Genomic DNA, 23,190 nt, shown 5'->3' with positions numbered 1-23,190 from the left:
AGGTTTCTACTCTATCAGTTGCACCCAGCATTTGCCGGGTTCTCTCTACCCCCACTGATGACACCCACAGAGATTTCTCTCCCATGAATGTGTATTTTTAAAATCTTGTAAGTGCATCTCCTTGAAACTGCTCTTGCTTAATTAATTTATCTTGTTTTTACACAGATTTATGCTATGGAGCTTGCGCTACTCTGTGTTTTCTGTATATATATATATATATATATATATATATACAACTATATATATATATATATAAAACTACACAAAACTATACAAAACTACACAATGTAGCACTGGTAAGGTGAATCCACTGAGTGCAATTATTGAGGTGAGGTATGTAAAGTACAAATTGGATATGTCTTTAGGTAATAGTATAAATATAGTGTAGAATATATGTAATGTAACCTTGAGTAAAGTGAATAGTGCAAAACATATAGTGAATCATAACCAAGTATGCAGCATTCTGGAATGTCCTTATGGGGTCCAAAGTTCAACATGTAGTACAAAGTTAAATGGAATCTTGATTGCAGTGCTAGTTTCCGCATCTTTCAACAAGGATGAACATGGCATAGTAGGGGTTAATGAAGATTTCTCTACCTTAATATATATGAATTCCACATGCATCTTGGTTTTATTCTATGTCCCAAGTTACTGCTTCTCCTGACTGGTCCAGGGGCTACTACTTTGGTAACCCCTAGGAGACACAGGCCTCCTGTCTGTGACCCTATACTGCTATGCTTCTCTCATTTTAGGTAGCCTTACTTCAAAGGGCACTTTTTTACATTGCTATATATTGGTCAGACCCCATGAATTTCTCTTCTCCAGGGATATGAGGGTGAAGCTCTTCTCCCCTCCTTTTTTATAACCTCTCTCTCTCACTCACTGTATCCAGGCAGTAAAGAGGCAGAGCTTGGTCTCTACTGAGTCACCCTAGACCATTTGACTAACCCAGCATATTCCAGAAGCAGGGAGTTGCCATTTACCTGCCTGGTCACTTTGCTACATACTATCTAAGGCGGCAGGTGTTCAATATTTAATTCCTTCAAACCCTTCAAACCCTTCAAACATCTTACACCCGTAGGGTAATCCCAAATGGGGGGTGGGGGTTACACTTATTATACAGATATAAAATAATTAGAATTTTGGTAATTAGGATTTGAAAATATCATTCAGATTTGAATTCTTGTAAAGTGCATTAACAAATAAATTCCCATTTTAGCACAGGTGTATTTCACTTTTATAACTCCCATATCTTACACATGTTTGTCTTACTGTATGTGATAAGACCCTGTTCTATCTAATTTTAATGTAAGCAGTAATGTTAGAATTATTGTGAAGACACTGAAAAATAATCACTTCATTAAGACTATTCAGGTATTCATGAAGTACTGAAACATGGATAATTACTTGAACTTGCCACTAAAATGATCATCTGTCCCCAATTAATACTGATGTATTGTAATTGTTAGAGCTCTTAATGATCATATTACTAGCAAATTATTGCTGATCATATAATTTGTCCTTATAATCATGTATTTATCACAGATGCAACTGAAAAGTAGCCCAAGGGGCTTATTACATCTATATTTTCCAAAACTTATTGAAGAAGAATATGTCGGGTGATTTTCCCAGAGTAACAGGATTTTGCTTTACTATAATAAAAAAAAGCTTTCTAATAATAAGCTAAAATTATAAATACACAGAAATAGTATAGACTCCTGTTGAAGTGATTAATATCACGAAACGTGTAGAGTTAGCAGGGTTTCCTGAAGTTTTGCTGGTAGCGAATATTCTTGAGGTGAAGTCCTGGTCTCTCCGGTTATCAAAAAATTTCTGCTGAGATTGATCGCACAGCGGGTAATGTACAGCAGTGCCTGCACAGGCTGTACCGACGAAGTACACAGTAGCAGATAGACACAAGGATCCGGAATACACAAGACCCTCTGAGTGGGCACCACACTTCCCCTTAAAAGTGTGAAGGCTTTTATTTATGGACACCATGTGAGTGCAAAACCTAATGTGTTTTTTATGTATTTTTTATTAAAAATGTACTTCTCTATGGGCATTTGTGTGCTTTCTCTTTTTTTCTTTCCTAACAGAAAAAGCATACTAATTATTATATTAAACAAGCCGTTTTTAGCTACTGATATTTACTTATTATTTTTAATATTTTGTTCAAGAAACTCAATATTCAGAATAGACTAAAATTGAGCATTCTAGAAAATAGATATAGTAGAAACTTTAGTTGGAGAATTGTTTTGCTGGCACCTGTAGTTCAAAATAAAAATATTTTTAGGATTAAACAGTATTATAGCAAATTTCAGCCACTAAAAGTCAGGTTTGTGCTCCTGTACATTAAGTTTGTTGTTGTTTTCTGAAAAATTTTCTTTACAGTAAAAGCAGATAAAATTGATAATTTACTACTGCTGACAGATACAATAGATTTTTTTAAGGAAAAGTTAAGAAAAACACAAGGATTCGAACTTCCAAAAAATATGTACAACAGAGTCATGCGCACATAAAAAAAAATTAACAATAAAAAATTGGAAGTACCACACAGAAAAAAAAGACAGACCCTCTTCGGGCTTAAAGCACAGATCAATCCAGTAACAAAAAACAGCCATTCAAAAGTATAGATGAAAAAAAAAATCACATTTATTGTGAAGTGTACAGGAACAAAATCATGGTGAGCCAATCTTTCAGTCTTCTAAATACCTTTCTCAAGGCAAGATTTAATAAGTGCACCCCAATAAACCCATATAAACATCCATCAAACATCCCCCCTATAACCTCATGACCACAAGGATGCTGTGTGATGCCCTTCCCCCCACGTCTTGTCTTGAGAATACAGGGTGTGACTTCTGTACCGTTTGGTTATTCAGCTACTCAAACTCATGGAGCTATTCAAAGCATAAAGACATACTGTACAGTATGTTACAAGACTACTATGACATTAAAAGTTGAAAATAGAAATAAGGAAAATAGAGAGAATAGATTAATATTCACTACTACATTATCAAAAGCTACAGTAGTCATTATGTCATGAAAATGCTTCAGAAGAAATAGAACATTGTCCATACCCACACTGTTTTTGGCCCAACAATTTGTCAAAACAGAATGCATAAATTAATATATAAAATTAATTTTTTTGCCAATCCCAAAATTAGGATGTTTTTGGTGTCAAAATTGCTCCAACTGCAGCAGCCTTGTTTGGACTGATAGTCTTTACCATCTGCAATATGGCAACAAATATAAAATCTAGCCACGCATTACAGTACTTGTCAAGCCACAAGTAGTATATTTAATAAAATACACATGATGATTGATCTACTGTATATTGGTAAAACCACTTGCCCTCTGAAGACTAGGTTTATTGACAATACAGTATACAACATGAATATGAATATCACATTTTTCGAATAATAAAGCTGGTAATACTGTATAACAGTAAAAAAATGGATGTTTAAAATATAGTGTTTTTTGACTTCCATCAACATCATCTTCTAGCTGTGGTGTCGATTTGATGCTTTCATTTCTGAAAAAAAGGCGATGATGCTTTAAGTATACAAGTATAGTAGTGCGCTTACGCGAATGCACACCAAAGTGTGCATGCGTGAATGGGCGATAACATGATTACAGTATGCATGTCATTGGGAATTACATTTAAACCTTTGAAGTTAAAACTGTCAAACTGCCTTATAATTTCAAGTTATATTTACCTTCATTAGAAAGCTTGCCATCCAGTTGGAGATGACCCAATGTCAGGGGTCTACTGTGCATAGCCGCTCGAGTCGATCATGTAGTCGGAAAACAAGCTTTCAGAGCTTTTGGTTCCTGTGGAAGATATTGGGACAGGTAGCAAGATGGAGTCATACAGGTGTAAACAGGTTGAGGATGGTACTCAGGTAGGGGCAGTGTAAGAGGACATGTACCGAGGTATGCAATGGAGACTTTTTTAAGGTGAAATTAAATAAGGCTTTTATTGCGCCTGTTTCTTTAACACAAGAAAATCATCCAAACATATGCAAATAAAGGGTCAAACAAAGCTTCTGTGCCACTTGGGAGTATTTCTAGTGAAACCTATGCAGTCCACAACTCCCTTTAGATTAGCATGTCTCCCAGCCCCAAACATATATCTTGATATGTGCAGATATACAAAAAGTCTTAGAAAGGAAAGTCTTATCTGTTTCTGTAGGGGAAGGCTTCTTTGTTCTTCTGGTGTCCACACCTTTGGGCGATAAGGCAATGTCAGGATCCAGGTTTAGAAGTACTTTCCCCTGTGTCTTGCTGGCAGCCTCTTCTGGTAGGCTCAAGACATCAGTCCCTATGGTCAGTCCCACAACTTGTGAGACTCAGGAACAATCTCTCTTCCTGTCTCAAAGGCAGGCTTTTCTAACAAACCTAATCAGCCAGGTGGTGTTGGTTAATTGACTACCAGCAGTTAACCACCACACTGCTGGATTAGAGGCATATTTCCTGAACAGGGATAAATCCCCTGTTACAGGCAGGTGGACAGGATGTAGGTTAACCAGGGTTTCAGTGCTGGATGGGCAGTAAAGGTAGGAATGGTAGTAGTATTGGTAAGCCAGTGGTGGCACATTGCAGGCTCGGGAAGTACAATTATTCAATCTCTTGGCGGTCCCAATTGTTCTCCTTATGAAGTTGCCATTATCAAACATACCCGCAAAAAATGGCAGCAGTGACCAACAACCTCTTTGCTGCCTGCATGCAGGGGTGTTCTAATAAAGAAAAATATAATGCTGGTGCTTAGAATTCAATGCAACATACACCATATATAGATGCTCAGAGTCAAGGTAGTCCTCAGATGACAATCAAAACTTAACAGTAAAAGAACTGTGTAAAAGTGCTGTTTGAACCCAATTTTAAGCAAATACAAATAGATTTACACAAAACAAAATAAAATAACAATTTTTCACATGCACGTTCACTACGTTTTTTCAGATAATTCATATCTGGTTTTCTAAGGAAAAGTCCTCCTGATGTAACTCTTCCTTCCCAGGATAGATGAATGGTATTTAGAGACTTAATAGTCTAGTTGGAAATTTTTCATAATCCTCCTATATTAATTGAGTATATTTGAGGAGTAGTCCCTTAGATTTCCTTAGTGTTTCCTCAGATAAGGTAAGTTGAAAACTTTTTTAATGTGTGAATAAGATTGTTTACACTGATTGTGTCATTGGATTATTCAACAAATTTACCCAGAGCTCTAGGTGTTACCTTCTTAATAGGGTCTCCAGGTTAGTGCAGTTCCTGTAATTAGAGGTACCTCAATGTTTGGTGTTTCTCCCCTTGCTGCACCGCTGTGTTCTACGGTCTGTGCTGTCTCTCCAGAGCAGATTTCCTTCGCAGCAGTTTCGGTCTGGATGTCGCTCCTCCGATCCAGTTTTTCAGTTGCTTGGTAGATTTTTTCCTACCGGGTGGCCCCTCTGCACCAGTTGGAGCTGTGCTCGGCGTCTTTTTGCTAGTATCTGTAGTTTCAGCAATACGATGACATCAGACGGCCCAATCCTCATGCAGTATGGATTTTGCATATGCTCCCAGGGCTCAAAAACGACTGAAGGATCACCCTACGCATTTCACCAACAGGCTTCCTCAGGGGTATATGCCACTGGTGTGTCGTTGTGTCTTTTTTTAGGGAAAATGTCCAAAAAGCTAGATTTTCTAATTAGACAATTACTTAAGATCTTAAAGAGCCAATGCAATACACACCTTGGCACTTCTTGGAATAATAAGGCTGATATTACTTCCGATATTCTTTTTCTCTTACTCATAATTGGTGTTATAGATATTTCTTCAACATAATAATTTTCTTACAACATTTATAGTATTCTCAAGATTTCTTTTAGTTCTACAGAGAATCTCCTTAACGTTAGTATTTTGTTCTCTCTTTTAGGCTTTTCAGAAGATATGGGCTAGGTCTTTATTTTTGCATATATACAAATGTATTGCTATATTACAGAATCACATTTACACTCAAATCAAACATTCATAAGTGTACAATCAATATACGAATGACATTTATATAGGGGTCTTTCAAAGTTTACTATTATAGCATTTGAAATATAATAAAATATTCAGAACTATACTTTACATACTGTAGGTTGACCATACTTGGACTCATATTTTCATGACCTCTAAATTTAGAGAATTTCCTCAACAGTCTGAATACTCAATTCTCGATACATTCATTCCTTTTAATGCTACCATATATTTAATTGGTCATAAATTTTAGTATTCCACATGGAGGACTAAAAATGTGTTTATTAGCTCAAACTTCTTTATATCAGAGAATTGTTAATTTAGTCACATTGAGGTCTACAGTGTGTATACATGTATTTTTAGTGCTGGAGTATAGCATAGAATAACTAAAACATTAAACCCTACAGACTTCAATCTGGATATCGATTTTCTCTCCTTCATATAAAGAAAAAAATCACGCCCTGCTTCAACCAGCACTTATGGCTACATCTCCATGACAATTGAGTATTATTATGATTATGGAAAATTTCCAACTAGACTATTAAGTCTCTAAATACCATTCATCTATCCTGGGAAGGAAGAGTTACATCTATGGACTTTTCCTTAGAAACCCTGATATTAATTATCTGGAAAAACTTAGGGAACGTGAAAAATTGTTATTTTATTTTGTTTTGTGTAAATCTATTTGTAGTTGCTTAAAATTGGGATAAAATAGATTTTTTTTAAAGCAACTTTTTTGGAGGTGTGGAATACACCCTTACTCCAGCTGCAGTAATGCACTTTATATATTACCCAAACTTCTCCTAGAATTGCAAGTTGTGTATACGTTAAACACTTTGCACATTAATTATATTTCACATTAGCACCCCACACCCCTTCACTCCTGCAGTGGTCTAATAAAATAAGAAAAGAAGAAAAGAAAGCGCACACCTCTTGGTGCAATAAAATCTTTTTACTAAACATAAACAATAATAGAAACACAGTACCGACCAAGTTTATTCTAATATGGCTAGAGCCGCAAGCCGCGAGGTTTCCCGGCTTTGATGGAGAATCCCCTCAGCTATGGGTACAAAGTTTACTCCCAGTTTTGCTAACATCATGATGGGATATATGGAACAATCTTTTACTTGGAAGAATAATACATTTTTTAACATTTAAGATTTTTTCGACATTTCATAGATGATATTCTAATAGTTTGGGAAGGCAGTATTTAAGAACTGACTCTTTTTGTGGAACATACTGTAGTGCAAACGAGTATTCTAAAACAAATCTGGGGCAATCACAAACAAGACCAAGGTACAACCTGGGTACATCCTGGGTACATGATGGATACATGCTGCAACAATTCAGTGACATTTCTGTAGACAGACTAATGGCCCATCGGATTAACAGCTGGGGTCCCTGGCAGTCCCATTCAAACTGAATGGGACTGCCAGGGACCCATGCTGTGTTAATCCGATGGGCCATTAGTCTCTGCAGAAATGTCACTGAAATGTTGGCAGCATGTACCTGGATCATGTTGGTGATAGCCCCAGATTTTCCAAGACAAGTTTAAGGCAAGTTTTAGAATACTCGTCGGCGTACCTGTAAATATATTTCAATGAAAGGACAACCATGGGAAACCACACCCTTGACGAAGAGGCCACGCTTCAAAACGCATAGGGTGGTTCCCATTGGTAGCGAATAGAGGCTGGAAGTTGGAGGAGTGGATCGTGTTTCACTGTGCAGGAGAAGGAAGGAAGCGTGCTGTCTCTAGATCTGTGCTGTGTTTCCATCATCCCTGATCTGCCCCATAGAAGCGATGTGAGGACATAGTGACGCTGGATGCACCATTGGAAGATCACGTGGTGCAGAACAATAGCAGAGTCACTACCCAAGCACCTGTCAGCAGTGGGCACTCTGACAAAATGGGCAAAGTATCTCTGCAGAGGAAGAGCAGTCTACAAATCCACATAACCTCTAAAGGCACTGCTTGTTAAACATGATGTTTGGGAGTCTATTTCTATTATTCTTTTTTGTGTTTAGTAAAAAGATGTGTAGGATTATATATATATATATATATATATATATATATATATATATATATATATATATATATATATATAATCCTACACATCTTTTTACTAAATACAAAAAAGAACAATAGAAATAGACTATAGACAGTATATATATATATATTTTTAAGATATAAGATTAGCGTATAGTCATTTTACACTTTTTATTAGCAATAAAATAAAGCAATAATTAATTGACAAATTATGCTGTATATAATTCTACCGTCCTCAAGGGTTAGATGAAAATTTGAAATATTCATACTTGTCAATGATATAGCCATATATCTCTGATACAGTCGCCTTCTTATCTGTTCCATCATTAATTGCTGAAAATATCATGCATGCGAAACTGCATTTGGGTCGATTATAAGGAGTTGACATCATATATGTCCCATGCAAACAGTGACCAGTCAAAGCAATATAAAGCACTGTAAAATACATGAATCACACATTCTGTTTTGGGAAAAAAAAGGGAAACGCCTAAATTTCATAATATCTTGAGTGACAAAGGTCATTTAACAATGGATTACTGTAAAATCTGTGCATTTTATCTGGCATTAAAGACACATCTTATCAGACATTGAATGTCAGATTACAAATGCACTATGCACCCCCCCACCACCCCTCCATAGGCAAAGACATTCACTTTGCATCTACTGTACCGAACAGACGCTGAACTGCAACGAAACAAAATCAGAATTCAGTCTGACATCTACATGTGAGATTGACAATCCGACAGCTTGCCATCTGTTAGATGGCATGTATAATGATTATGTTACACGTGATTAGATGGCTGCGCTTTTGTCCCGTGAAGCGGGAGAGAACATTAAAAAAGTAGTTATTAAATCAATTGATTGTCACTGTGCTACCAAAATCCCCAATCCAGCAACCAATAAAAGGAAAATCTGATGCCCAAACATAAAAAAACACCAAAAAATAAGAATCAATTCCAAACCCGATGGCTGTAAAAAAAAAAAAAAATACAAAAGAAAAAAAATCTCCACCGTCATAAAAAAAAAGCCATAGCCCAATGGCAACAAGAAAACAAAATGCAGAAAAAGCATAAGGAGATAATCCATGGTCCAATGGCAAAAAATAAAAACAACGTAAAAAAGAAATCCAAGCCTGATTCCATCCCATGTCAATAACGTTGGATCCTCAATTTTCTATGAAGCCCTCAATACTCTGTTGCTTGTAGAAGAAGATGGTGTAGGTATTTCTTCTTTATTTATTTTCTTTAAAGAGGTCTTCTTTCTTCTCTTCTGTCTTCACCACTAGATGTGGCTTTTTTTTTTTCAATTCCCAGTTTTCTGAGATGCTCCTGATCTGATAGGGTCAGGTCTATCACAGAAGGCCAGTCACGTGGTACATCAACCAAGCCATTATTTACATAAACAAGATAGCCTAGAGCACTATTATTATTTTTTAATTATTTCTGCCAATAATCCCATTCCGATAAATCTTTGAACATGATGTATGGCATGATCAGTGAAAAACGAGGTATTAAACTTCTGTTTTATTGGATAAGAAAGTTTAATGGATCCAGTTTTTAAAAAGTAGGTTCATTTTGGCGATACAACATTGATGTATTGCACTATAAAAATAAGACTCTTTTTTAGGCGACAATGCTGCACTTTTAAGTAACCGCATTATTATGTATCCGGACCCTAATGTGCAAAAATGCCAAAGTTGGCTGCCAAAGAGGTTTTTTTACTTTTCCCTCTAAATGTATACCAATTTTTCAGCCTTATTTGTATCTAGTTCTCAAATACTGTGTGAGTATTGCCCTTCCATATTTACCAGTGAATAATATCCAAATTGAATCTCTCTTTTGATCTGTAAGAAAACCTGTGTACTGTAGTTACAGTAAATAACTAAAGTCCCAAACTGAGCACCTTACCATAGAAAACAGACAAAGGCTGTAATTTATTAGTATTTTATATTAATTGTTAAATGATAAAAGACGGGCAAAACCTATTGTGTGGTATTATAGCCTTACATTACAAAGCCAAATACAAATTCAAAAACTGTAAGATGTTTAGGACTAAAGGCAAAAACCCAAATGATTTATAACCAAACTCAGAACACCAGGCCAAAGTCCCATCTCTACTGTGAAGTTACAAATGTGGAGTTAAAAAAACTTAGTGTGTTTCTCTCCATGCATTTTAAAATAACTTAACTTTTTTAAGTTATGTTTTTTTTAAATTGGCTAATAGTGTGTTCTATGGTATATGTATATTAAGTATTTTCCCCTCTGTTATGCACTTTTTGCATTTCTCTACTTAATATGAGCTTTCTCCATAATTTGGTTATTATCAAATAGAGTACTGAAAAATCAAAGAAATCAAGCTTAGGGAAAAAAAGAACAAAAAGAAACAAAAAACATAGAACCAAAATCAAGTTAAAAAAAACAAACATTTTTTATGATTAAAAAAAATAAACGATACCAGATAATTTTGAGCTATCTAAATGCGATTTTACAAAATTATGTTTTCAACTATACGAAATCAGTTTAAACACTCTTTATTGATTCAACTGAATTATTTCAGTAAGCATTATGTATCATATGTATCTTATATTTCAAGCTATTTATATGTACATATTACCCTGGAAAAACATTACTGAGAAAACTAGTTTAGATTAATGCATGGTTTTCAAACAATTGAGTTTTATTCATTTTTCTTCATTAAACTCCAGCAGAAATAAATTATCTTGATATAGTGCCTGCATTGAAAATGTGTCAAAGTGATATTTCTGGGCATCTATCCAAAAGTTGTCTAGAATTTTTTTTATTAACAATTCCATATGTCCCCTTCCCACCTTTTGTAAGAACCTCTGTATAGCATGCAATGCTTCACGGTGATAAGGTGTAGATTATCAAAATTGGAATTGTGTCAAAAGTATACAAAAGGAGGCAATCAAGGAGTTTCCCCAAAAGGTTTAAAGATTCAAATGGCAATGAGAACATAAAAACAAAAATAAATATGCACTGCAGAATCTATTCAAAAGAACAGAGCAGAATTTCCCGCATCCATTGCTGAAAATGATAAGAAATAAGAATGTTGTTCTCAGTTGCTTAAAGCCATGAATGGTGTGTTTATTGGGAACAATATAAATGTATCCCATCAAAACATAATTATTTTTTTTACATTTTCAATTACCCGTATGCTCCAAAAGCGGAGACTGCAGATACTGTAGGTATACATATTTTTTTTTGTGAATACAAGCTCAGAAATAAAAAAAGAAATATAAATATGTGGATGATACCAGATAATATTATCGTAATGTATGAAAAGTTTCCCTCTCCGCTGGGAGTAGATTATTTTGTGGGATACTGGAGGATTGACTGTGAAGGGAAGCTTGCCATTACATTGGGGAGGGACACACCCCAATGGGCCCCCTGGTCAAGCAAGCATGAGCCCATTGATAGGGGACCCCTTCTAGATGTTACAGCAGAGAATGAGCAGTGGCGATTGGTGAAAAAAAAATAAAGGAGTGTAAAATAAAATATACAATATTATAAAAAGGAAGGAATAGCAGAAAAAGTGTACAGGAAAGACTGGATGAAAGTAAGCTTAAGAGAAACAGAATAAAAGGAGAGTGAAAAAGAGAGTGCATGGAAGAATGTACTGTAAGATGTTAAGAAAAATACAAATTTAGATCTGGATATCTGCTTTGATATCTGAAAATAAAATAGTTAAATTTAAAAATAAAGAGGGAAATAGTTATTTAAGTAAAGTATAATCATACTGTACATATATATATATATATATATATATATATATATATATATATATATATATATATCAAAAAATAAATAGATGATACCGTTCTGTGGCTAACGAAATGCTTTTATTTGTGCGAGCTTTCGAGATACACTGATCTCTTCTTCCGGCGATGTTACAAACATGTTGTAACATCGCCAGAAGAAGAGATCAGTGTATCTCGAAAGCTCGCACAAATAAAAGCATTTCGTTAGCCACAGAACCGTATCATCTATTTATTTTTTGATTATTGAAGCTCGGCTAACACGGTACTGATACCTCTACATATATATATATATATATATATATATATATATATATTGTAGTGTGCCTGCTTTAAAATATATTATTGATATTTCATACTGAGTGTTGTCTCGTGATTCCTGTTCTCACTGTCGTTATTGTATACCTATACTATCTATATGTGACATGCTCTATTGACTATTGATTGTCAACTGCCCTGCTCACTATATATTTATAGTGACTAAGTGGTAAGTGGGATTTGGTCATTAGGCAAGCGGATAAGAGGGATTGTCCTCCAGGATAGGTCTGATTATCTGGCTGAGGTTCGCGGTCTCTTGCAGGGGACATCCTCATATTTTAGAGGGTGACCCCATGGACGAATATCAAAAGACGTTCAAGAGTCTATTGTTGGAAGCACAGAGTGTGGGAGTCATTAACAAATTGAATTAAATTGTCTTTATAATAAACATCCTAGAACACCTATTTTTTACCATATTCCCATGTTAAATAAAAACATTCATCAACCACCAGGGAGACCCATTGTATTTGGGGTGGAGTTGATGACGTCCCACTTGTCCTAGCAAGTGAATTCTTTTCCACAGCCATTTGTCACTAAATTAAGATCATATTTGCGGGACACGCTGCATGTCATTGACTCTATCTCCAAGATTAGATTTTTTTATGGCGCTAATATATTAAACATTCACCAAAAAATATGGCGCTAATATATTAACTACAGGTTTAAATTGGTGACTCTAATAAGTGTGTATTCTGCTGACTAGGTGAATAAGGGGAATCTCTATCCCCTATCAATGTGCAAGGAAAGGGAAAAATCACCCTGGCACATGAATAAGGAACTGATTAATATTATGAAGCAATACTGGTATGTCAAGGTTTCTAAAGGATTTGATATGCAGTTTTGAACATATACATTTATTAAAAATACAATTAGTATAATTGAGTGATTTCTAACAAGGTATCTTATACACAATTAATCCTTTGCCTTTATTATGCTTAATCAACCCGCAATATGCAATACACAATTAATATCATACAATGCAACATATAAATCCAATTCCAAGGCTATTGAAAAAATACAATGTTATGCATACAATGGTTGATTTTCCAAATGTCCTGATCTTCAATGGATTATTAGAAATGGCCCCAATATAAAACCACACAGCATGAGATCCCCTTTTTATCGGAGAAAATATTTGTCAGACTAGATTGAATACTGTCACACACTTGGTTTTGTTAGGCACCCCTGAAGAAGTGCGCATGCGCACGAAACGCGTTGGGCAGTTCTATAGAGTTAATTTCTGAACAGAGTGCAGACCACTCACAAGTGTTTGATCGTATATCAGCAGCAGGAAGAGGCGGTTTCTTCCAAGACCCACCCCTAGTAATGTATTTCCGGTCCAGGAGTGAAGGACAGCACTCGGAGCAGTCCCTGGAGAGCTTGCAGTAATCGGATGCCGTTGGAGTTACCATCTTACCTCTCAATCACTGCGTGTTTATTGCGAACATTTCGTGAGTAGGATTCTGTTTTTTCTAAACCGGATCAGTCATCTGCCAGTGTTCTTTATTGTTATTTTAATTTTATGTTTATTAAATGAACTCTTTGTATTTTCTCAGCCTTGCTTGTGTTTGTCTATTGTTTGTCTTGTCTTGTTTGTCTTGTCTGTGTAATTAACTAGCAGTTTTGCAATATGATGTTTTTTTCTGTTTACTTTACATATGCCACGTAACATAGTGCTGTAGATTCTGGAAGTACAAGATTGGACATACCTTTTCTTGCCAATCCATCCAATTGGACTTTATACAGACCCATTTTGGACTTTTTAGGCGCCGGTTTGTATTGGTTGTTTTCTGTAATTCACTGACTGTGTTTTGGGTCAGTTACTCTCGGCAACCTTGCCTTATTAATTTTAAGGTTTTAGTGTAAATTGTTGCACAATTGTTTATTTTTTGATTGTATAATTAACTGATTATTTTAGCTTGTAGCGCTAATCACACCATATTTTTTTTCCCCCAATATCAAACCACACAGCATGAGATCCCCTTTTTTATCGGAGAAAATATTTGTCAGACTAGATTGAATATAGTCACACACTTGGTTTTGTTATATGTAGGACCTGGAGTTTTGTTTTGATTAAAGATCTTCTTAGAGATGTTACAGTATGTACTTTGTTATAAGCACTTGAGATTTTTCACTCAGAGGTGTGTAGGTGGTACCTCTCTTCAGGTTTGTATAGTCTCTTGTGACAGATCTTGGGGAAGATCTTCATTAAAGATGTTGGTACATGTATATGTGAGTGTTTGTACCGGTAACAAGGATTTACACAGTCTTACCCCAGGGCTCCGCTTATTATGCTGGAATTAGCCATCGCTGCGTACCACCCGGCATTAAGCAAAAGATCTGCTCTTAAGGTTTCACTGCATACACCAGGGTTCGTGGTCGCGGTATCCGCCCGGTGCTGTCATAGTTACCTCTTCTGGTATTTCTCCCACCTACGGTCTCCTACAGTACTGCACAGCAAACTCTGCTTCAACTCTGCTCCAGCTCCCACGGTAAGCACGCCAAGTTCTTCCTCCTCGCCGGTCCGTTTTGGCACCAAAACAGGTAAGGGTTGTGTAGGTATTCTACTGCGGGTGCTCACAAGGCATAGGTATCTCACCCTATGCATTTCACAAGGTTTTGGCTTCCCCAGGGGTATAATTGGCTGGATACAGAGAATGCCCCCATTCACTTCTCCTCAGTGGGTTTCCCAGCCATACTTTACCACCCTGTTGCCCCATCTCAGCAGCACCTTCAAATGTAGCACCTTTTCCCTCCTATGCTATACTATACTCCTGGAGCTTGAAGGAGTATAGCTTGGAGGGACCCTGCTCTTGCAGGCAACGGCAGTGTTCCCGAGCATTCCTGAGATGCGGTAAACAACCGGCAGCCCATGACGCGAGGACACATGGATATCATTAGGTGACCCACATAAAGACAGTACTAACGTAAAATACTTTGTGGATATGCACTTTCATGGAACAGTATCCTTTAATGCGGAGACATCATACCCCTGATGCTGCACTATTCATTGCTTACTTGTAAGTAAGAATAGAAGCTTAGTGGCCTAATATATCTTTTACTTAATTTAAGGGATCTTTGTTTTGTCTTTTTTGTATCTTGCATAAATTTGGAGGTTCACGGGCAGAAACTTGAGGGGCTGAAGAACCCACACCTTTTAAGACAACAACACACAGACTCTCTTTAAGACTCACTTAAAATTATCTGAAAATTTGGTAGAAACACTGGTAATCATTTTTTTTGGTCCAAGTTTGCTTGGTTGCTTCCCATGTGGAAAGTATAAGATATGTAGATGCGTACAAAATATTAAAATCTTTACCAACAAAGAAGAAAAGAAAATATACAATATTTTGTCGTTTATTACTTGTAATACAAATTATGGGCCTCATGCAGTAAGCCCCGATAAAATCTCTTCGGCAAGTGTTGCCGATAGGCGTTTTTTTGGCGATTTGCCCTCTCTGTATTCAGTAAGGGCCGAATCCATGCCGATCCCTGCCGAATCACTGCGAAAGCAAAACTGCCGATGAGCCTGTGCCGATACAGCCTGGCTCCCGATAAGCCTTCCGATAGGCCTTTTCTGCCGATAGGAGTTTGCAGCAGATAGAGACAAGCCGCTCTCTCAGCGCAAACATCGGCAAAAAATAAAGTATTTATAAACAACTTTTACTGATAGTGTACATGTGCAGGGGGTCTCCGGAGCTGAACCGCATTGGTTTCAGGTCTGGGGACCCCCTGCTTCCCGAAATACAGGCCCCTTTATGAGGTGCCGGTATCCCTCTACATTTAAAGGTCCCGATCACGTGACCGCGGAATGTAAACAAAGCAGAGGGATACCGGCACCCCATACAGGGGCCTGGGTCTCGGGAAGCAGGGGGTCCCCGGACCTAAAACCAAAGCGCTTCAGCTCCGGAGACCCTCTGCACATCTACACTATCAGTAAAACACACATATCAATAAACACTCGTTCCTTACCTTTGCGGCTATGTGCTACGGTAACGAAGCAGCATGAATGTATTTTTAATAATAGTGTACAGTGAGCAGGGGGTCCCCTGAGCTGAACCGCATTGCTTTGTGGACCAGGGACCCCCTGCTTCCCGAGTTACAGGCCCCGGAATGTGTCATCGGGTGGCAATGTCGCCGCCATCTTTATAGCACCCCATTCGCGCCGTGTCCGATATAAATATGGCGGCGACACTGCACCGGTGCCCCAAACCGGGGCCTGTAAATCGGGAAGCAGGGGGTCTCTGAGCCACAAATCAATGCGGTTCAGCTCAGGGGACCCCCTGCTTCCGTACAATATTATTAAAAATACATAAATGCTGCTTCATTACCATAGCGGATAGCCGCTAAGGCAATGAAGGGGTTAAGGCAGAATAGCATGTTTATTGGGGAAATTTGCCCCCAATAAACATAGCAATAAACAACATACACCCCCTGTGTATTTAAAATACATAAACAACAATAAATACATTAAATACATATAGTACTCACCACTCATTTCCGGCTGCCACGATGAAGGCAATCCTCCTCTTCATCCTGCCCATGCCCCTCCGCTGCTGCAAAACAGACACAAAAATGAAAACATCCAATGTAATGTCCCCTAACCCCTTAATCACCAAAGCGGTTATTAACCGCTATAGTCATTAAGGGGTTAACCCACCCTCACCCACCACACTGGATGCCTACATACCCTCCCACACTAACCCCCCACCCCGTGAGGCCTAACCACCCTCACCCACTACCCACAAGGGAGGCCTACCCACATACCGTTGGGGAACCCCCCCCCACCCCCAGTACCCACAATAAAAACAATACAGTGACACACAATAAACATCATTATATTTATTAAATACATTACCCACCCCCTGTGCCCCCCCATAAATACAAGATTTATCCTTTTACAAACAGGGTTCATAACACAGACCCACGCGAGTCCACGGTGGGCTGGCGGGGCACCTGACAGACATACAGGGTACCAGCAGCTCGTTTTAAACAGGTTCTGGAGGCCTGTTGGTGGGTCCCGCCAAGCACCATGGCACCCATGTGGTCTCCTCGGGTCACCGTGGGCCACAATTGTGTTCCCACGGTAGGCCCAAGGATGTCTGGGAGCCCCGGGTCAGACCCACAGGTGTCTGCGGGGCCTCGGGTGGTTCCCACGGGGGTCTGGGGAACACACGAGTGCTCACTATGGGTCCGCGGTGCCCCTCCGAACTACGAGTCTGAGGAAGCCCAAACGAGGGCGAAACGCGTAGCTCAAACCCTAGAGCCTTTTGGATGTTCACGGCCACCGTCAGGAGTAGGAAGCAAGATCACAGCTCAACGCCCGGACGCAGGAAGAGTCAGCTGAGAGCCTAACTACCTGCGCAAGTTCCTGCAAGGACTGGCCTTCTGCGCCACACTTGGTTGTGTAAACCGAGTGTTTTTAGACATTTTTATTTGTTTCTTTGCCCATTAAAGAATTATGTAGTCATACAGCACTTTGTTTCTGGCTGTTTTATGCTCGGCAGCAGCATTGGATCTTGAAGCAGAAGCTGCAAAGATACCCATTCACTTTGTGAGCTCACACGTGGCCATGTGAGTATCTTTATTTTTATTTTTAGCTTTGATTTATTTCTTCTCCTTCCCCCATCCATTGACTCATTGTGTGGAGGATTAGGGTTCCGTGTGAACCCCTACGTAGGAGGAGGTTAAAGATACCCCCCCACCGACTGCACTCACTTGCCCGTGTGAGTGCTTGCAGATTTTACTGCATATACTGTGTATAATCATTTGAAAACAACCTGTTGTATTAGTGTATTATTTGTCCCCCAACCTGTATTTTCTTGCTCCGAGGGTAACATCATACGATTGCAACTCCCTGAGAGTTTGAAGGGACGTGCATTTGGACAGAAGAAGAAGAACAACCATAAGAGAAGGAAGAATTAAGAAGAAGACGAGGAAAGAAACATTTACGGGACAGTACTTACACAAGGCTGTGTGAGTGTTTAAGTTATTATTTCATTCTATATAATACCACCCCTGCACCAATTCATCTGAGAATAAGATCTTTATTTTTTCCACATTAGGATTTATACATATATTATCGCTCAAACCTGTGCTCCCCCCTATGTCCCTCTTTGTCTTTCTGTATCAATAAGGATAAACGTAGAGATTGACGCTCATACAAGTGTATAGACTCACAAACTGTATTACAGCATATAGGTAGATAGGAACTTCCATAAATAATTCCAACAATTATATAATACTAGGTTAAGGGGGGACATGAACATGGGACCTAGCGGTCAGTCAGCGCGACTACCGCAGATATGGTTTACCCTGCTTACCCCCCTTACCATATACACTTCCCTAAATAGGGACCAAGGTAACATAGAATGAGGGCTACTGCCCATTACCTTTCCATTGAGTGTATAGGAATACGAAATCCATCCAGGCGAAGTTCCACTGCGTGCAATCCTGATCAGGGAAATCAGAGTGTAGGGAAGCAAGGAGCACAGCTGAAGTAGAAATCTGCAGGGAGAGTCCTGTAGAAAAAATGAATAAGGGGCACAACTCCGTGCTAAAACTGAGGGTGATTTATTGGATAATTGCACAGGGACAGAAACACAGCCCACACACCGACATGTTTCGTCCCACGGGACTTTATCAAGGTGTACCACATCACTATACCTCCTTACCTTTAATACACCCATTTCGCGCCAAAATCGCCCAACCGAGTACACTGCGCATGCGCGCCGGCGACGCGTCGCATCTCCGTGACATCGCCTCCCCTCTGGCACTAGTCCTGGAGTCAGAGACCACGTCACTGGGATGCGTCCGTTTCCACCCTGGAACGCATGCCAGCTGTGCTCCTATTGGGCGGAGGCGGAAGAGGGATGAAAATTACATTTTTTTCATTTTTTTACACTCAACAACTTTATTAGTATTAAAAAAAAAAAAAGAAAATATATTTGTCTCTTTTTTTTTTTTTTAATACTAATAAAGTTGTTGAGTGTAAAAAAATGAAAAAAAATGTAATTTTCATCCCTCTTCCGCCTCCGCCCAATAGGAGCACAGCTGGCATGCGTTCCAGGGTGGAAACGGACGCATCCCAGTGACGTGGTCTCTGACTCCAGGACTAGTGCCAGAGGGGAGGCGATGTCACGGAGATGCGACGCGTCGCCGGCGCGCATGCGCAGTGTACTCGGTTGGGCGATTTTGGCGCGAAATGGGTGTATTAAAGGTAAGGAGGTATAGTGATGTGGTACACCTTGATAAAGTCCCGTGGGACGAAACATGTCGGTGTGTGGGCTGTGTTTCTGTCCCTGTGCAATTATCCAATAAATCACCCTCAGTTTTAGCACGGAGTTGTGCCCCTTATTCATTTTTTCTACAGGACTCTCCCTGCAGATTTCTACTTCAGCTGTGCTCCTTGCTTCCCTACACTCTGTATCAATAAGGATCCTGGATAGGTCCTACGGGGGGTCCTTTGAGTCATAGGAAGAGACTTTGGAAGCAGCTGCGAACCTTAGTAATTATAAGGTTGTTACGTTTTTATTATATATTTATTGTCCTATTACATTTTTCACCCAGAGGGAGCGCCCGGGCACTTTTCTTTTGCTATATTAACCAGTAAATACCTCTGCCGTCCAAGCAGTAAATACCTCTGCTGTCCAAGCAGTAAATACCACTGCCGTCTAAGCAGGAGTGCACGAACGCTCTAGCAAGCAGCAGGCAGGAAGTGCCTCAATGCTAGAGCGCGCTGGTACTCTGCGAAGGGGAGAGTGGGCTCGCGGGGGATGGTGACAGCGAGCTCGCGGGGTGGTGCGGGAGAGTGGACTTGAGAGGGAGGGAGGGGGAGAGCAAAAAGCCACCGCGAGCCGCACAGTTAGTACAGGCAGGCCGCATGCGGCCCGCGGGCCACTTGTTGTGCAGGCCTGGTCTAATGAAAGCTTCATGCCGCCAAAAAACTGAGCACGTCACAGAATGTGTTTTTTTGAAAAAAAATAAATTGAAAGCGGGAAAAATCCATATATTAGCTGCGTCATTGTTTAAGCCGCGAGGTTCAAAGCGTGGGGAAAAAGTTGCGGCTTATAGTCTGGAATTTACAGTACAAATAAATGTAGAAGGGTTATCAAAAACATGCGGTACTCCAAATAACACTTCTCCATACAGACACACTACAATAAAATGAATTTCCTTTAATAATCCTAACTGAATTTACAATCACAATCATCAACTGCCAAACAAATACCTCAAATGCCAATCAACACATAGCATTTACATTGTATATATGATGCATACAATCTATGCACCATATACAGTACATTCTGCAAATGAATGTTAACAATAACATTGCTAGCAAAATACAAATATCTCCCAACAAGTATACTATTTTAACCAATCCAGTAAACATAAATCAATTAGCATTCATTAATGACATCCCTAAACAATTTACATTCCATCCCTAACAATTAAACAATTAACTAATTCAAGCCTTTAACATAACAATTTAGCCTGTGAAAAAATATAAGTACCAACAAGAATACAAAATTGAAAACCAAGGCTAACCCTGACCTCAAGTACACCATACAATATCAACAATTACATCTATCTAATTTTAAAATACATTATACACACATTTATGCATAGAAGCATAGACAAATTAATTTAAAACACATCAAATCAAGCTTTTAAAACAACATCATTTCTTACCCTGTATGTATATATCTCTCTAGACATACATACATACATACATACAGTGGCAAGAAATGATATACCACAAATAAAAAAAAACACATGTTAAAAAAGCATTAAAAAAATTTAACAAGTTCAATTAAATATATTTCTTTAGTTCACTTACCATTACTTGACCCCACCGACTCCCGTTGAACAGCTTACTCATGAACAAAACCACCAGGCACAGGAACCCATAAAATAACAAACCATAAAAAAATAAACATTAAACTAAAAATCCAAATCAATCCACGGGTCTTCTAATTTTAATCCATCTTCATCTGTATTCTTCTTTCTTCTATCTTCTTCCGGGGTCTTCTTCCCGTCTTCGGCCACGCCCTGGCCTTCTTCTGTAGGAGGTCCTTCCTCCTCGGCGGCTGGCTTCAAAATGAGACGACATAGGCTTTTAAAGGCCTATGACGTCACATTTTCGTCATGGTTCCCACGGTCCTGATTGGGCCTTGAAAATCATGTGTTTTGGCCGATAAACAAAAAAATGAAGACGTCACTTAAAGGCAATGAAAGCTCAGCCAATCAGAATGGCTTTGCTTCAATTGCCTTTAAGATGACGTCATGAAAAGAAACATGGCCGTCCTCACATGGAACGGTAGCCAATCAGAGCGTGGGAAGTCTATCCCTACTCTGATTGGCTCTAGTACCATGTGACAGGCTCCCAGACATCCTTAGGCCTAACGTGGGGACCCAATTGTGGCCCACGGTGACCCAAGGGGACCCAAGGAGACCACCTGGGGGCCATGGCGCATGGCGGGACCCACCAACAGGCCTCCAGAACCTGTTTGAAATGAGCTGCTGGTACCCTCTATGTCTGTCATGTGCACCGCCAGCCCACCGGGGACTCGCGTGGGTCTGTGTTATAAACCCTGTTTGTAAAAGGATAAATCTTATATTTATGGGGGGGCACAGGGGGTGGGTAATGTATTTAATAAATATAATGATGTTTAAAGTGTGTCACTGTATTGTTTTTATTGTGGGTACTGGGGGTGGGTGGGGGGGTTCCCCAACGGTATGTGGGTAGGCCTCCCTTGTGGGTAGTCGGTGAGGGTGGTTAGGCCTCACGGGATGGGGGGTTAGTGTGGGAGGGTATGTAGGTGTCCCGAGTGGTAGGTGAGGGTGGGTTAACCCCTTAATGACTGTAGCGGTTATTAACCGCTATGGTGATTAAGGGGTTAGGGGACATTACATTGGATGTTTTCATTCTTGTGTCTGTTTTGCAGCATCAGAGGGGGCATGGGCAGGATGAAGAGGAGGATGGCCTTCATCGTGGCAGCCGCACATGGGTGAGTGCTACTGTATATGTATTTAATGTCTTTATTGTTCTGTATGTATTTTAAATGGACAACTGCACTATTATCCATTTGTGGATAATAGTAATGTTGCCCATTACTGTATTGTATGTTGTGTATTGCTGCTATGTTTATTGGGGGCATTTGTCCCCAATAAACATGCTAATATGCGTTAACCCCTTCATTGCCTTAGCGGCTATCCGCTATGGTAATGAAGCAGCATTAATGTATTTTAATAATATTGTGCGGGAGCAGGGGGCCCCCTGAGCTGAACCGCATTGATTTGTGGCTCAGAGACCCCCTGCTTCCCGAGTTACAGGCCCCGGTTTGTGGCATCGGTTACAGTGTGGACGCCATGTTTATTGCGGGCACGTAGAGTATGGGACGCTATAAACATGGCGGCGACACTGCCCATCCGATCACAAATACCGGGCCCTGTAACTCGGGAAGCAGGGGGTCCCTGGTCCACAAAGTGATGCGGTTCAGCTCGGGGGACCCTCTGCTCACTGTACAGTATTATTAAATAAATATTCATGCTGCTTCGCTACCATAGCAGATACGAGGTAAGGAACGAGTCTTTATTGATATGTGTGTTTTATTCATAGTGTAGATGTGCAGAGGGTCTCCGGAGCTGAACCACTTTGGCTTTATGTCCGGGGACCCCCTGCTTCCCGAGATACAGACCCCTTTATGGGGTGCCGGTATCCCTCTGCTTTGTTTACATTCCACGGTCACGTGATTGGGACCTTTAAATGCAGAGGGATACCGGCACCTCATAAAGGGGCCTGTATCTCGGGAAGCAGGGGGTCCCCGGACCTGAAACCAATGCGGTTCAGCTCCGGAGACCTCCTGCACATGTACACTATGAATAAAAATGGTTTAAAATTTTTTTTTTATTGTGCTGATGTTTGCGCAGAGAGAGCAGCGGATCTCTCTCTGCTGCAAACACATCTCGGCAGGGGACGGCTTCTCGGCAGTTTCTCGCCAGGCATCCGTTCCGCCACCGGTTACACGCCATTTCATCAAATGGTGGT

The sequence above is a fragment of the Ascaphus truei genome, chromosome 3 (assembly GCF_040206685.1).
Source record: "Ascaphus truei isolate aAscTru1 chromosome 3, aAscTru1.hap1, whole genome shotgun sequence".
NCBI classification, from domain to species: Eukaryota; Metazoa; Chordata; class Amphibia; order Anura; family Ascaphidae; genus Ascaphus; species Ascaphus truei.
Note: the sequence above shows the minus strand (reverse complement) of the source record.